The sequence below is a fragment of the Budorcas taxicolor genome, chromosome 15, assembly GCF_023091745.1.
Source record: "Budorcas taxicolor isolate Tak-1 chromosome 15, Takin1.1, whole genome shotgun sequence".
Lineage (NCBI taxonomy): Eukaryota > Metazoa > Chordata > Mammalia > Artiodactyla > Bovidae > Budorcas > Budorcas taxicolor.
In genome coordinates this window covers 60,410,086-60,423,896 of record NC_068924.1, presented here as the reverse complement: position 1 = coordinate 60,423,896, position 13,811 = coordinate 60,410,086, and the positions used below count along the sequence as shown (strand labels likewise).

General features: G+C 38.2%; 1 protein-coding gene across 1 annotated transcript in view; it reads right to left on the bottom strand.

Annotated features, from left to right (window-relative positions):
• Nucleotides 1–13,811, bottom strand: part of ELP4 (elongator acetyltransferase complex subunit 4) — a 237,646-nt gene that overhangs the window by 209,355 nt on the left and 14,480 nt on the right. The window lies entirely within an intron of this gene.

The following is a 13,811-nucleotide window of genomic DNA, read 5'->3' as shown; positions in this document are numbered from 1 at the left end:
AGGGGATCTTCCTGACCCAGGGATCGAACCTGGGTCTCCCGCATTGTAGACAGACGCTTAACCATCTGAGCCACCCGGGAAGTCTGTTTTATCATATTAATATGTAAATTATAATTCAGTAAAGGCAGTTTATTAAAACAGTCTCCTACGGCATACCTAAAATACCATGTGGTAATTTGTCTATAAACCTTCTTGGCACAGAATACTAAAGTAAATCCACGATCAGAAATGTAGTTGATTTAGGGACTTCCCTGGTGGTACAGTGGCTAAGAACCTTTTTGCCAATGCAGGGGACACAGGTTTGATCCCTGCTCCAGGAAGATGTCACATGCTGCAGAGAAACTAAGCCTGTGCACCACAATTATGAGTACAGCAAAGTGACTCAGTTATACATGTATATATTCTTTTTCATATTCTTTTCCATCATGGTTTATCACAGGATATTGAATATACTTCCCTGTGCTGTACAGTAGGATGATTACAATTATTATTGAATTTTGTATCCCACTTTTTCCACTTAATCTCACATGAATTATAGTCTTGTAACTATGATGTTTAAGAGGCATAATATTCTAGTAAATTTATGTCTCATAATTTATAATATTTAGTCATCTCCCCAATATGAACTGTTACGTCACTTTAAGGCTTTTGTACTATTAAATACAGAAGCATTAAAGTGCTTTAAATCCCATATGTCCAAGACAGAATACAGAAACTCATTGTTTTCTTCCATCAAATGTGGCCTTCTTTCAGTTTTTAGAATATCAGAATTTATTCTTAATACCTCTTCTCTCCCTCTCAGCAATACACCCTTCTCTCCAAGCCTAAAATCCTGTTTCATTTTCAAACTATTTTTAGAATTCACTTTGCTCCATGCCAATGTCTCTCCTCTAGGTTTGCTACCAGCAGCTCTTGCTGCTGCTGCTAACTTGCTTCAGTCGTGTCCGACTCTGTGAGGCCCTATAGATGGCAGCCCACCAGGCTCCCCCGTCCCTGGGATTCTCCAGGCAAGAACACTGGGGTGGGTTGCCATTTCCTTCTCCATTGCATGAAAGTAAAAAGTGAAAGTGAAGTCACTCAGTTGTGTCTGACTCTCTGCGACCCCATGGACTGCAGCCTACCAGGCTCCTGTGCCCACGGGATTTTCCAGGCAAGAGTACCGGAGTGGATTGCCATTTCCTTCTCCAGGGGATCTTCCTGACCCAGGGATCGAACCCAGGTCTCCCACATTGTAGGCAGATGCTTTACCATCTGAGCCAACAGGGAAGTCAATAATGCTTAGGAATCCCAAATATTTTTCTCTAGCCTAAATTTAATACCCAAATATCCAACTCTCTACTAGGTAGAGCTACGGGGAACATAAAATTCACTGTGTTTAAACTGAATTCATTACTTTACATCAGTATTTGCTCATTCCTCCTTTCCTGACTTTATCTAATGGTATTAACTCCAAAATTTCTCTGCCAAAAACTTTGGAATCATCCTACCTACTCTCTCCCCAACATCTCCCACACATTTATATAACACAGAAGCAGACATCAACATTCTTTTGAGGGTCCTATTAAAAGAAGAAAAATGGAAATGATAATTCATATCACACAGTAAGCAAAGCTAGTTTAACATTTAGACTCATATACATAATGAAATGCAGAAATAGAAAAGCTAGTTTCTGTTGTTATCCCATCAAAATATGACAGTAAATTTATGATTAAAGTCTTAAAAGCAAAGTAACAAACCTCACCTCATCTTCACATTAGGGCAATGAGTACTTTTATCACTTCAAGTTTTTTACTTTATTCCTGCAGTGCATCCTTCATAATCTGTCTTAGTTACTCAAAATACTCCATGATTACACATTTCTAACCATTATAAATTATTTTTAGCCAGCCTGTCACATCATTCATTTATTCATGCACTCGTTCATTCACTGTGCCTGTATACAGTCCCCTTGATTACAGTGCTTACTGTCAGTCTCCTGAATATAATACACGATCTGGTTTTCTCAGTAAAGTAGAAGTGTCATGAGAAAGTAAATAAAGAACACTACAGGAGTATTTATATAGGAGGAATACTACTCATTGGGAATGAGACGAAGGAAAGCAACAGTTAAGGATGACTTTCTGGAAGAAATACTTAAGTGGAGTTTTCTTTCACTAAAAGATGATTAACAGTTAGGAAAATAGAGGCAGCAAGAAAGAACTTAAGCAAAGGCCTGTAAAGAGGTGAGAGAATGGCACTTTGATGGAATTAAAAGCTTAGGGAAATAAATACAAAGCTTGAGGAAGGAGGTGAGAAGATAAGAGAAAAGGCTAAAGTGAATCAGAAGAGGCAGATCATATATAAAGGTCTCTGGACTTTATGTTAAGATCCACAGCGAACACAAAAAGGTCCTAAGCAAGGATCATGATCAGATTTTCATATCAGAAAGTTCACTCTGCACAAGAGAACACCTGGGACGACCTATGGAGCTGTTATAATAATAATCTCAGGGAGAGGTACTGATTACAGTTTGAGTCAGAGTTATGGCAACAAGATTGGAGAGACATAGAGTTTATAAACACAAACAAAAAGGCTGAAAACGTTCAACGTTTAATAATTAATGGGTATGTAGAATGTGAGAGAGAAGTTCATCACTCAGGCCTCTGGCATGTGTCACTTGGTAGGTTGAATAATAATTCACGGATGGTTGAGAGGAAGAGAAATAGATTTGGAATGGAGTAGAATGGGAAAATAAGGGAAGACTGTGAGTTTAGCTATAGACACATTGATTTTGAAGTGCATGCAAGATATTCCAGAGAAAATGTTGAATAGGAAGTTGGGTATTATCTCTGCATTTCTAAATGTATGCTACATCTTTATGGATCATAGAAAAAGCAGGAGAATTCCAGAAAAACATCTACTTATGAGAGTTCCAGAAAAACATCTATTTCTGCTTTATTGACTATGCCAAAGCCTTTGACTGTGGGGATCACAATAAACTGTGGAAAACTCTGAAAGAGATAGGAATACCAGACCACCTGACCTGCCTCTTGAGAAATCTGTATGCAGGTCAGGAAGCAACAGTTAGAACTGGACATGGAACAACAGACGGGTTCCAAATAGGAAAAGGAGTGCGTCAAAGTTGTATATTGTCACCCTGCTTATTTAACTTATATGCAGAGTACATCATGAGAAACGCTGGGCTGGAAGAAACACAAGCTGGAACCAAGATTGCCGGGAGAAATATCAATAACCTCAGATGTGTAGATGACACCACCCTTCTGGCAGAAAGTGAAGAGGAACTAAAAAGCCTGTTGATGAAAGTGAAAGAGGAGAGTGAAAAAGTTGGCTTAAAGCTCAACATTCAGAAAACGAAGATCATGGCATCCGGTCCCATCACTTCATGGGAAATAGATGGAGAAACAGTGGAAACAGTGTCAGACTTTCTTTTTCTGGGCTCCAAATCACTGCAGATGGTGACTGCAGCCATGAAATTAAAAGACGCTTACTCCTTGGAAGAAAAGTTATGACCAACCTAGATAGCATATTCAAAAGCAGAGACATTACTTTGCCGACTAAGGTCCATCTAGTCAAGGCTATGGTTTTTCCTGTGGTCATGTATGGATGTGAGAGTTGGACTGTGAAGAAGGCTGAGCACCAAAGAATTGATGCTTCTGAACTGTGGTGTTGGAGAAGACTCTTGAGAGTCCCTTGGACTGCAAGGAGATCCAACCAATCCATCCTAAAGGAGACCAGCCCTGGGATTTCTTTGGAAGGAATGATGCTAAAGCTGAAACTCCAGTATTTTGGCCACCTCATGTGAAGAGTTGACTCATTGGAAAAGACTCTGATACTGGGAGGGACTGGGGGCAGAAGGAGAAGGGGATGACAGAGGATGAGATGGCTGGATGGCATCACTGACTCGATGGATGTGAGTCTGAGTGAACTCCAGGCGTTGGTGATGGACAGGGAGGGCTGGCGTGCTGCAATTCATGGGGTCGCAAAGAGTTGGACACGACTGAGCGACTGAACTGAACTGATGCTTCACTGATTATGCTAAAGCCTTTGACTGCGTGGATCACAACAAACTGTGGAAAAGTCTTCAAGAGACGGAAATATCAGACCACCTCACCTGCCTCATGAGAAATCTGTATGCAGGTCAAGAAGCAACAGTTAGAACTGGACATGGAAAAATGGACTGGTTTCAAACTGGGAAAAGAATACGTCAAGGCCGTATATTGTCACCTTGCTTATTTAACTAATACGCAGGGCATATGATGCAAAATGCTGGGCTGGATGAAGCACAAGCTGGAATCAAGACTGCTGGAAGAAATATCAATAAACTCAGATACGCAGACGACACCACCCTTATGGCAGAAAGAGAAGAGGAACTGAACAGCCTCTTGAAGAAGGTGAAAGAGGAGAGCGAAAAAGCTGGCTTAAACTCAACATTCAAAAAATGAAGATCATGGCATGCAGTCCCATCATTTCACGGCAAGTAGATGGGGAAGCAATGGAAACAGTGACAGACTTTATTTTCTTGGGTTTCAAAATCACTGTGAACTGACTGCAGCCATGAAATTAAACGATGCTTGCTCCTTGGAAGAAAAGCTATGAAAAACCTACACAGCATATTAAAAAGCAGAGACATTACTTTGGCGACAAAGAACTATCTTAGTCAAAGCTATGGTTTTTCCAATAGTCATATATGGATGTGAGAGTGGGACCATAAAGAAGTCTGAGTGCTGAAGAATTGATGCTCTTGAATTGCAGTGTTGGAAAAGACTCTTGAGAGTTCTTTGGACTGCAAGCAGCTCAAACCAGTCAATCCTTAAGGAAATCAGTCCTGAATATTCACTGGAAACACTGATGCTGAGCTGAAGCTCCAATACCTGATGCGAAGAACTGACTCATTTGAAAAGACAAAAGACCCTGATGCTGGGAAAGATTGAAGCTGGGAGGAGAAGGGGATGACAGAGGATGCGATTGTTGGATGGTATCACTGACTTAGTAGCTATGAGTCTGAGCAAATTCTGGGAGATTGTGAAGGATAGGGAAGCCTGGCGTGTTGCAGTCCATGGGGTCACAAAGAGTCGGACACAACTGAACATCTGTATCTACGCCTGGATATTACAGATTACTTGTATTAGGAGAGGTTTCTCATGGTCATCCTAGTTGTGCCAGGGACTAACCTTCAGGGAAGAGCATGTAGCACTAAAAGGGGGAATATCATGTCTGTATTTTGAGTAGAGCAAAGGGAGTCTGAAAAACACGAAGAGAAGGGATAGAAGGAAAACCAGAACCGAGTATTTTAATAGAATCCAAAGGAAGTGAGTACTTCAAGGAAAGAGTGCCACATCACGATAGCCAGGCTGCCCTGCCTGTGCATTTATCACAAAAGTTGCACAGATTCGTGTCTGAAGTGAACAGATCTTGTCCAGAACACCCTGAGGACTGACCCTGCTGGGCTCGCTTGCTGACTCCTCTCAATGATTGCTGTCTGCTGCTCAGCCAGAACCCACTCAGTGACAAAGGAAAAGAGCCGGGTTCTTGCCACTTAAGTCCCGAGGGCATGGAGTGAGCTCATAGCCCACCTGTGCCCAGCACCCAGCAGCCTCTCCATCAACCACTCTGCCTTGGTTTTCTTGTTTGATCCCCCTCCCCCATTTTTCTGGCTTGATTTTGTACTTTTCTCCCCTGGGGACCCTGATATCTTGACTTCGTTGCCAAAAACGAGCCCATCAGGATCTTCTCCCCCTTCTTCCCATTTCTCCTTCCCACTTCCCTCCTGGTTCTGGTCAGTTCAGAGGATTTAACAATCACAAGTGTCCTGCAAAAATGCCTGAACGTTTTTCCTAGACCCCTGTGTATATTCTTTTCTTTTTTCCAGAAAACGCAGACAAACAAAAGACTAAAAGGATGTGTACAGCTGCCCCTGTTTTTGGGTATTCTGTTTGAGAACATTTTAGCTGTTGATGTTCATGTGTGACATCAGTTCCGGCAAGATAGGTTTCTGTATTTATATATTAAAATCCAAAACAACAACAACAACAAACTTATAAAATGTTTAAAAAAATGTCCAAAGCTGGGGGAAAAGGCTTTCTCCATTAGTCAAGGTGTTTTGATATGTTATTAAAATAGTGTCTAATAAAAGAAAAAACCCACATCAACTGCTGACGAGATCAAGGAGGAAGAGGGCTGAGAAGGTAGCAGGATACAAGATCAACATGCAGAAATGTGTTGCATTTCTTTACACTAACAAAGAAATATCAGAAAGGGAAAAAAAAATTTTTTTAAAGCCCTTTTAAAATCACATCAAAAACAAACAGACAAAAACAAAGCAAACTTAGGAATAAACCTGACCAAGGATGTGAAAGATCTATATGATGAGAACTGTAAAATATTGATAAAGGAAACTGAGGATAATTCAAAGAAATGGGAAGATAACCCATGCTCTTGAATCGGAATTATTAATATTGTTAAATTGGTCATATTATCCAAAGCAATCTATAGATTTAAATTACCCATGACATTTTTCACAGAAAGAGAATAAATAATTCTCTAATATATATGGAACCATAAAAGACCCTGAATTTCCAAAGGAATCCTGAGAAAAAAGAACAAAGCTGGAGGCATAACCTTCTCAGACTTCAGACAATACTACAGAGCTAAAGTAATTAAAACCCTGTGACACTGGCACAAAACCAGATCTGTGGATCAACGGGATAGAACAGAGAGCCCAGAAGTAAACCCACATACCTACAGTCAATTAATCTTCAACAAAGGAGGCAAGAATATATTGCATAATGGAGAAAACACAGTCACTTCAGCAAGTGGTGTTAAGAAAGCTAGGTGGTTACATGTAAATCAATGAAGTTAGAAGTCACTGTACAGATACCTCACACTGTACACAAAAATAAATTCAAAATGGTGTAAAGATTTAAATATAAGACATGACCCCACAAAACTCCTAGAAGAGAACATAAGAAAAACATTCCCTGACGTAAATCACAGCAACGTTTTCTTGGGTTTCCCAAAGCAGTAGAAATAAAAGCAAAAATAAACAAATGGGATTTAATTAAACTTAAAAGCTTTTGCACAGCAAAGAAAACCATAAATGAAATGAAAAGACAATCTATGAAATGGGAGAAAATATTTGCGAACAATGTGCCTGACAAGGGCTTAATTTCCAAAATATACAAACAGCTCATACAACTCAACAACAAAAAAAACAACAACCCAATTGAAAAATGGGCAGAAGACCTAAATAGATATTTCTCTAAAGACATACAGATGGTCAAAAGCCACATGAAAAGATGCTCAACTTTGCTCATCATTAGAAAAATGTGAATCAAAAATACAGTCACATAATACCTCACACTGGTCAGAATGGTCATCATTAAAAACCCTATAAATTATAAATGCAGGAGAAGGTATGGAGAAAGGGGACCCTCCTACACTACTGGTCGGAATATAAGTTGGTACAGCCACTATGGAAAACAGTATGGAGTTTTCTTAAAAAACTAAAAGCAGAGTTGCCATATAACGTAGCAATCCCACCCCTGGACATATGTTTTAGAGAAAATTCTCAATTTGAAAAGATACATGCACCCCAAAGCTGACAGCAGCACTATTTACAATAGCCAAGACATTGAAGCAACCTAAGTGTCCATCAACAGACGAACAGATAAAGAAGACGTGGTACATATATATCATGGAATACTACTCGGCCACAACAAAAAATGAAACAGTGCCATTTGCAAGAGGGATGGACCTAGAGATTAACATACAGTCAAGTAGGTCAGAAAGATAAAGATAAATATATGATTAGTCCACTTATATGTGAAATCTAAAATATGACACAAATCAACTTATTAACAAAGTAGAAACAGACTCACAGACGTAGAAACAAACACAGTTGTCAAAGAAGAAAGAGGGGGCAGGAATAAATTAAGAGGTTGGGATTAGCAGATACAAATTACTATATATAAAACAGATAACAACAAGGTTCTAGTGAATAGCACAGGGAACTATATTCAATAGCTTATAACAACCTTAATCGAAAAAATATATACACATGAACTTCTGTGCTGTACAGCAGAAAGAACATAATACTGTAAACCAACTATACTTCAATTAAAAAGTTAAAAAAAAGAAGGAATAGGACTAAGAGGTATCTTCTGGGTTTAGCTGTGAGAAAGTCTTCAGTGTCTCTAGCTAAGGTAGTTTTAGTGAAGTGGTAGTGCCTAAAATAGACTGAGCAATGACTGAAATATTGCTAAAACACACAAGAAGTGTTACAGACTATTCAACAGGCTTGGCTATAAAAGGGAAGAGAAAAAGCAGTTAATTAGAGAGTCAGGGTTAAGGGGAAAGAACTTCTTCCTTTAAAAAACAAGTGCACATAAAAAAAACTTAAAGGTAGTAGTGATAAGAAATGAAAATTTGTATTGCCAGTTACTTCGAAAGGTAGTAGGAGAAAAGATCTAAAGTGCAGGTTGCAAGGATGATTCTCTAACAGGAGAAGACACATCCCATCTTTCTATTTGTGAATAGAGCTAAGCTTTTAGGATTGATGGTGGGAAGTTGTTTATTATGAGACAGACTCTTACTTCTGCATGAAATAAGTCATTCCAGGAAAAGAAGGAAAAAGTGGTACTATCTGACGTTTGAGGACAAAAGAGTTTTAAAAGGCCACTGAGGTTAATGCAAATGAAAAGGAGGTGATTAGCGTACACAAAAAGTTACCGGCCAATGTTCAATGCCTTCTTGAGGTTGAAGATCATGATCATCTCTAATAAATGACAGAAATAACTTGGAAGTCAGTACATGACAGCAATAAGATGGTATAGAAGAAGAATAACTAAAGATTTATAACTCATTCCAGAAAGAATTTTTAAGATGAGTTATCAGGTTTTAGCATAAAATGATTTAATGTCAGAAAAACTTGATTGTGCATCTCAGCTACTAGGTGCATGACCTTGGATAAGTTACTCGGCTTCCCTCAAAATTTCATCTTCTGTGACACATAGACACCTCATCTGACTATTGTTAAATCAAATGATAAAATACACATTAAGGACTTAGTATGATGCCAGCACACAGTAAATCTCCACTTAATGTTAAATGTTTTAATAGAATATTTAATAATAAGATTTAAAGATATTAAGGTGTATTTTGTATGAAATAGGTGTTACAGAAGGCAAACTGGAAAGGTTTAGAAATGACTGGAATACTAGGAAATTGAGTCTACAGAGAAAAAAATACCAAATATTATGAAGATAAACGTAACAGAGAAGGTAAGATCATTAGAACAACCTAATTTTTGGATAATGACCGACAGTAATTAGGAAGTGAAGCATGATGGATCTGGTGGATAAAAGGTAACAACAGCCTGAGCCCTGCACACTGCAATTAGAGGAGCTGGTACATGGGTTCTGGAGTTTCACAGTCTGAATGCTACAAGTAGGTAGTATTTCCCTGAGTCTGTCTCAGGAAAAGTTGGGCAAACTTTCCCTCTGACTAGTTCTAAATTAATATGCTCTCCAGAATCGCTTTTGCCTCTTTACTACAGGAATATACTCTGCTGATATCCTCTCTCCTATGCATGTGTTTATATAGTTTACAGATGAATACTCATCTCCCTTCACCTCCCCTCAACTTTTGCCCATATTTTGATTCAATTTAAACTTTTCCACACCCCTTGCAGGGCTTCTTCAGTGGCTCAATGGTAAATAATCTGCCTGCTAATGCAGGACATTTGGGTTCGATCCCTAGGTGGGGAACATTCCTTGGAGAAGGAGATGGTGATGCACTTCAGTATTTTAGCCTGGAAAATTCCATGGACAGAGGAGGCTGGCGGGCTACAATGGGGTCATAGAGTAAGACACGACTCAGCAACTAAACAACATATCTCTTGGGCCTCCCAAAATATCTGCACATTATATATGTATTCTTTATAGTTATTCCACATGCAACCAACAGCCAGTTCAAGTTCACCAAGGCTAAAAACCAAGATGCATATTCTCAAACAGTGTTGAACATGCAGTAGTCGTTCAAATGCTTTAGGACAAAACGTTGGGTAGTTTTTTCCCCAAAGAACTCTACTGATAACAGTTCAGTTTGTCTTATTTTAGTCTTCTAACATGTTTTACTACTATAACATAAATTAAGGAAAACACAAGATATAATCATACAAAATAGAAATTGGCAAGCTGTTTCCTAAAGAGAAGGATAAATATTTCAGACTTGTGAACTATACAGTCTCTGTTGAATCTACTTAGCTCTGCCCTTGTAAGTGCAAAAAAAAAAAAAAAAGAATGTATAAATAAATAGAGTATGATTATGTTTCAATAAACTTTTATAGATAAAGCTCCAGGCAACAGGTTGTAGTTAACCAACTTGTGTACCATAAGGAAAATGCTCAGAATTTATTACATGATGTAAAAGGAAAACACAGCTCAGCAAATTCAAAGAGCTGGAAGACAACTGATGAGAAAATACTATACTCTCCTGTGAGAGATGTATTGGGACTGCTTAGTTTTTGCAATTGTATGAAATAATAACAAATTAAAACTAGGAAAAGTATGACAGACTCTAAGGTGATCCCCATGACCCTCTTCCCTGGTATGTGCCTTTGTGTAAGCTCTTCTCTTTGAATGTGGGTGGAACCTTTAACTTGCTTTGAACCCAAAGAATATGGCAAAGGTGATGGTACATCACTTCTGTTACATAAAACTGTAACATCTGTCATACTGAGAGACTGTCTACCTTACTCGTCTTGAAGAAATAAGATGCCATGTTGTGAGAGAGTGCCTCTGGCTGACAGCAAGAACTGAATGTGGTCAATCACCCCGGGAGATTGAAACAGATCCATCCTCTGCCAAACCTTCAGTGAGAACCCAGCCCTGACTCACTCCTAGACTGTCTGCTTGCAGAGGACCCAGAAATTGTGAGATAATAAATGTGTGTTCTTTTCAGGCTAGTTAAGTTTCTGTTAATATTGTTACACAGAAATAGGTAACTAACACAGAAGTACACACATAGGTAGTTGTGATTCATTGTTTAAAAGCATATCACTCATCTCTTATTTCTAGAATGAGAATTACATAATTAATCTAAGAGATTAAAATAATGCGTTCTTAAATGTCACATAACTTGTATCTTTTTTACTGATTTCTATTACATCTCTTTGATGCTTCATATCTGCACATATAGCTCAACATCCTTTATGTAAAAAGAAGCTGTGTGAACTTTAAATATTTATGCTATGCTTTCACTTTTTATACTTTTCAGGTGTGCCAAATTTACATGTGAACCAGACTGTCAGAAAGCTATCTAAACATAAAACATCTCAAAACCTTTTCCAGTGTTAAAGAATGAAACATGTTTTAAGAAAATGCTATATTTGGTTTTCAAAGTACAGGTAGGAGTCCCTCAGTTATTCCTCAGAGAATGGCCTTTTACATATTCATATTCATTTTTGTTGCATTCCCAAGGTCTAAACTGGACCTATCATGGCTTTTCTGGCAGTGCTCACTGTCTCCAGCTTCCGCAGTTACCTTGCTTCTGAAGCTGTAAACCCATTACTCTGTTACCCCACACACATGCGCACGTACACACTGGTACACATAACTGTCTTGGTAAATGAGAAAATTATTAGAAATATTCACAGCCTATAGTGAAAAGTTTTTAATTTATCTTCATACTGTGGTGGTGGCGGTAGTTTAGTCACTAAGTCGTGTCCGACTCTTGCGACCCCATGGACTATAGCCTGCCAGGCTCCTCTGTCCATAGGATTCTCCAGGCAAGAATACTGGAGTGGGTTGCCATTTCCATCTCCAGGGGATCTTCCCGACCCAGGAACTGAACCCAGGTCTTCTGTATGGGGCAGGCAGATTCTTTACCAACTGAGCTACAAGGAATTTTCCTTATTTGCAGAATTTTAAAAAATCTGAGTGACAAGCATACAGTAATGCCCTAAGCTCCTAACCTCTGACCTTAAATCTTCACACTTGGCTTAGATTTAGACCATTCACCCTTTCTTAAGGCAGAGTTCATCTACTGTATATGTTGTACTGACTTGAAAATGGAGAAAAGTAGAAAACCTAGTAGATAAGACTCCTTCTGTTAATCTAATCTGTCAAAGAAATGTAAAAATGCTTTCAAATTTTAAGATTTCCGAGAAAAAAAACAAGGTAACATAATAAAACTAGGTTTACTTAAAATTTTTTAATTTATTTATTTTTAATTGAAGGGAAATTGCATTAGTTTCTACCAAACATTGACCAGTATTGCACTGGTTTCCAGCAAATATCAACATGACTCTAAGTTTACTTAAATTATACATATCTTTAAAAATCTTATACACTGAGAAAATGATAGTAGTGCAAAAACAATAATGAGATGATTCAGAATATCAGCTTTATGGAAAGACTGGACTCTACAAAGGCGGCCTTTGCTTTATACTTGCTGTATTGTTTTGTTCAATTACTAATTCAATAGTTATTGAATACCCAGTGTAATACTTGGTGAACTGATACTTCATCATAGATAGACCTAAAAAAAAATCCGTCACTGTACTTTGGTTATTCTTATTTGAGTTTTCCTTTATTACTTATTATTGAAAAAAAAAATCTCCTCAGTTAGATCACCAGCTTCATTAGGCGTGTGTTGTTTCCACGTAACTGCTAATGACACCACTAAGCTTTCTGCCACTGTACAACCAGTATCCCCCTCCGCCAGCTTTCAGTAACAGGCATCTTCTTCCTTTTCATTCTCATTGGCAGTGTCCTCAAACTACAGATTTCTACTAACAATCTGTTTATAGTGACTCAAGTTTCTAATATTACTCCTCAAAATCCTTGTAGCCTTGCCTACTTTCTGGTTTGAAAGCCACTACCATATATTTATTTTATGTTTGTTATGGATGCACTCACTCTTAAAACACCAGAATCTGTTACGAAATAACATCTCCAATGTTTGCAGAAGATGACTGCCTACTTAACATTCAAGTGAATCTATAAACAATTCAAAAGATGCTAGTTATAAGATTGACATACAAAAATCAACAGGAATTCCTTGTACAATTACAATCAACCATAAAATATATTAACAGGAAACATATGTATGATCATATTAACTTATGTTATAATTATTTGCTTTACTTATATCTCTTCCTTATGGAAAGAGAATAACTCATTTATATTTCTAACCTCAGTATCTAGCATGCAAGTGGGTGTTCAATGAAAATTGTTTGAATGATTATCAATCATCACTGGATTCCTAATATCATTCACACATGTTTCCCTGGAGAAAAGGATAAAAATTCACTTGCATATTTTTTAAACCACTATAATAACTCATTATATTTTTGTACATTAAAGACAAAATTTCCGGTTCAAATCAAGAAATCCAATTCTCCACTTTTCACCTATTTGGACTGATAAAGATTAAAATCCTTGATAATGTACAACAATGTTAAGGGTGAAGGTGACCGACCTAGTTATAACAGCTGACTGAAGTATCAGGTAGCATAACCTCTTGGGAGAGCAATCTAGTAACTAAAACAATTTCACATGTTTGGGGGCTTCCCTGGTGCTCGGGTTCAATCCCTGGGTCGGGAAGATCCCCTGGAGAAGGAAATGGCAACCCACTCCAGTACTCTTGCCTGGAAAATCCCATGGACAGAGAAGCCTGGTAGGCTACAGTCCATGGGGTCGCAAAGAGTCAGACATGACTGAGCGACTTCGCTTTCTTTCTTTCTCTTAAGCAAGCCTGTATTTTGGAACTTATTCTATACTTATTCATACATGCAAACCTTAAACATATAA